This window comes from Dioscorea cayenensis, chromosome 10, assembly GCF_009730915.1.
Source record: "Dioscorea cayenensis subsp. rotundata cultivar TDr96_F1 chromosome 10, TDr96_F1_v2_PseudoChromosome.rev07_lg8_w22 25.fasta, whole genome shotgun sequence".
Lineage (NCBI taxonomy): Eukaryota > Viridiplantae > Streptophyta > Magnoliopsida > Dioscoreales > Dioscoreaceae > Dioscorea > Dioscorea cayenensis.
Genome location: NC_052480.1, coordinates 8,734,834 through 8,738,432, shown reverse-complemented (window position 1 = coordinate 8,738,432; position 3,599 = coordinate 8,734,834). Strand labels below are relative to the sequence as shown.

Genomic DNA, 3,599 nt, shown 5'->3' with positions numbered 1-3,599 from the left:
GACCACCTAATTAGGGGTTTTGGTAACCTAACTAGGTGGACCAAATAGCTTATTAAGTGTCCTAATTTGATTGGCCCAAATAGCTTATTAATAAGACACAACCTAATCAAGGTTGGGTCTTATTAGTGTTAATTCAATCTATTCAATTTGGTTAATGAAAATGATTTAATTAATCAAGTAAAGAAGAGTGTCCTAATTTGATTGGCAGTGAAAGGTTTTATCAAAAATTAAGGTTTTGGGTTTCCAATATAAATAGATGGTCTAACTGTAATATAAGGGAGAGACAATAGAGTGATTGAGAGATAGTCTCTTGAGAAACCCTGGCCATTACCCACCCCTCTTCTCCCTTGGCCACCACCACCGGAACCTGCTGCCGGTGCTCGCAGTTGGTACCCTTTTTTCTCTTCCCTACAGACTGAATCTTGAGACCAAGATGAAATTGTTTTTCTCTTGTGTCTCGTTGATTGATCTCGGGTGCTTGCTATTCAAACCGAGAAACAAGTGTTGTTTCTTGAGGCACTAGCATACATGATTGATTCCTAGAGGCATTCATGTGTAAGTGATTGTAGAGGGGAGTCACGATTTGCAGTCCCTTTCGATTTTAGGGAAACAAGGGTATTGATAAGTGCTTGTGCGATAAGAATGCAAAGTGTTCTTTCCTGATTATAAGCATTACTTTTATTAGGTTTAAGCGCTAATACATGTGTATTTGTGTTCTTTTGCGCATGTAGAGTTGGATAGCTAAATATTGAGAAAAGAAGCCAATGTAGATCGTGAATGCACTATCTAATGAAATCTTGGGAAGGAATAAATGCGAAGACACAAGTCGGGCTCAAGATACAATAATGAGTGTCAATCTCTAGGTATTCAAGCTAGTACAATGATGTGGAGGGGCACAGAGGCAGTCACATTCGAGTATCCCGATTTGTGCATTGATAGCAAAATCTTCACTAATGAGGTCGTTCATTGAAGAAGCGACGCGATCTATGGCATAAACGTGTGCCCGTTTATGTTACCTCAATGAAAAACATAGATTCAGGAGTGTTTCTGGCCGGTACTATAGCAACCATTGTAGCAAAACACTGTAGTAATTTACTATAGCAGTACTGTTCGTGACCGGCTAAAAAGGAGATTTTCAAAGAATCCACATGAGCATGTGGAAATTCCCCACGCCCGTGTGGATACCCGATTCCAGCCCTTTCAAAGCCACGATTGAGCTCGATTTGAGCATCCTTTTTTCCATCTTTTCTCCAACCTTGGAGAGGCTTGTGGCTAGGGTTTAGAGAAGATTTGACAAGGGTTTTAGAGGGGTTCTATGCCTTCAACACCGCGATTCTCTTGGAAGATAGCTATTAGGGGAAGCTTTTGTCGGCACCGATCCAGCGAGGTGTATCCTAGGCTTGACAACGGGACCTTTGAAGAAGGCATGACCACTCCATAAGACCATAAACATGACTATCGAGGGAGTTTCCCTATGTAATATTTGTTTTTGACTTTCAATTTTATAATTGACTGTATCCTGCTCCATGGAGAGCTAAACACCTAGTGGGTGCTTGGATTGGTGAACCCTAGGATGTATTTGTTTTATTAAACCTTTTATTATGCTTTCCTTTATCGATGTTTTAATTGAGTTTCAATCTTGAAAGCTTGAGTGTTTCAATAATCCCTTAGAGTGACACTGGGGTTGAGAGTTCACCTTAGTAACCCTTGTGAGTGACTGACACACCATGAAGGTTAGACAAAGCTAGATTGGAGAGGGTTGAGAGGGTGAGTCAAGAGGTAGTGGAGCGTCCCCTTTCCCATCCGGTGTGATTTATCCTACCTACATTTTCTTGAGTTCTTTGCGGTTACAATAGAGTGAAGCGTTGAAGTGAACTCTAGTATCTGGGGCTTAATTGTGACTAGGGGCCTTTCACCTGGACCAAAGGGTTAGGTCTATACATAGGAATAGGGTTTATCACTTGGAATCCCTAGAACTCCATGCAATTTTATATAGTGTGAGGTGTTGAGACTATTTGATTTCTCCACTGGGGCATAGTATAGAGTCAGTCACGGTTGACATTAGATTTGGGACCGTGTATTGTAGGATCTCCATGACTCACTAATGCATTAGTTAGGAAGCATAATAGTTGGTTTTGTACTTGAAACGATTATCCTAGGTAGAACAGTATCCAAGTGCCCCACTTTATATCGATTGCCTTTCCTCTCACTTATTTGTGCTTCTCTTTCTTGTTCTTTAATCTTGTTTACATCACACTTTATCAACATAAATATTTTTCATCTCCACTTGGTTAAATAGTAACTTAAGTATTTTTATTCCCTACTCCCTGTGGATATGATACCCCACTCACCTGGGAATTGATTACTCGACAAACCCGTGCACTTGTGGGTCACACGCAAGGGGAATTGTCAAGTTTTTGGCACCGTTACCGGGGAGTAGGCGTTTAGAGATATTTTGCACTTTGATATCTTAGCTATTCATTCATTCGATTTCATATCTTGTTATTCTATCATCGTTCTAATTTTGTTTTCTTTATTTTGGTGTATCTCCAGGTTATGACCCAAGGGAACCCTTCGATATTAATTGAAGGTGATCCAGAACACTTAGAAAAAGAGGAAAAGAACCTGTGCAAGAACCGTCCCATCTAGCTGAAGGGGGAGTTCAAGAGTCTGACAATATGGCAAAACAGAATGAACAACAAAGAACACTTTCTGATTACGCCAGACTGTAAGTATTGGGGACACAATCTAGCATTGTGTGAACCCCCATTATAGCTCCAAATTTTGAGCTGAAGCCAGCATTCATCCAGATGATTCAGTAGTCAGCCCAGTTCAATGGTTTGGCAGATGAGGATCCAAACAATCACATAGAGAACTTCTTGGCAGTTTGTGAAATGCTGAAGATTAACAATGTATCGGATTATGCTATCAGATTGAGGGCTTTCCCATTTTCTATCAGAGGAAGGGCCAAGCAGTGGCTTCATTTCTTGCCAAAAGCATCCATCACGACTTGGAATGAGATGGTCGAAGCTTTCCTTACAAGATAATTTCCTCCGGGGAAGTCGGCCAAGCTTCGTAATGAGATATCGTCGTTTGTGCAGATTGAACTAGAATCATTGTTTGAGACATGGGAGTGCTTCAAGGATCTCTTGCGGAGGTGCCCACAACATGGATTTCTGAATGGATGATTATTTAGACCTTCTATAATAGATTGAATCCAAGTACTAGACAATTGCTAGATGCCGCTACAGAAGGTACAATGGGGAGTAAGACCCCTGAAGAGGTTGACAGTTGGTAGAGGATATGGCCATGAACAGCTATCAGTGGAACGCGTGGGAAAGGAAAAAGGTGGTCGGGCTACATGAAATAGATGCAGTCACTTCTTTGGTGGCCCAAGTGGAATCATTGAGTAAGAAGTTAGACCTTTTTACTTCTAATAGAGTGGCAGCCATGACTACTTGCACTGGGTGCGGTCGAGGACATGCTCCATCCGATTGCCCGATCTCTATTGATGATGCATCTTCAATGGAGAAAGTCGACTTTGTGGGTAATGCAATGAGGAACAAGGGTAATCCTTATAGCAACACCCACAACCAAGG

General features: G+C 41.4%; 1 non-coding gene across 1 annotated transcript; it reads right to left on the bottom strand.

Moving 5' to 3' along the window:
* Nucleotides 1–3,068: 3,068 nt before the first annotated feature.
* On the bottom strand, nt 3,069–3,175 carry LOC120271286. Its single transcript, XR_005539903.1, has one exon. It is a non-coding gene; the product is annotated as a small nucleolar RNA R71 (small nucleolar RNA).
* Nucleotides 3,176–3,599: the final 424 nt, after the last annotated feature.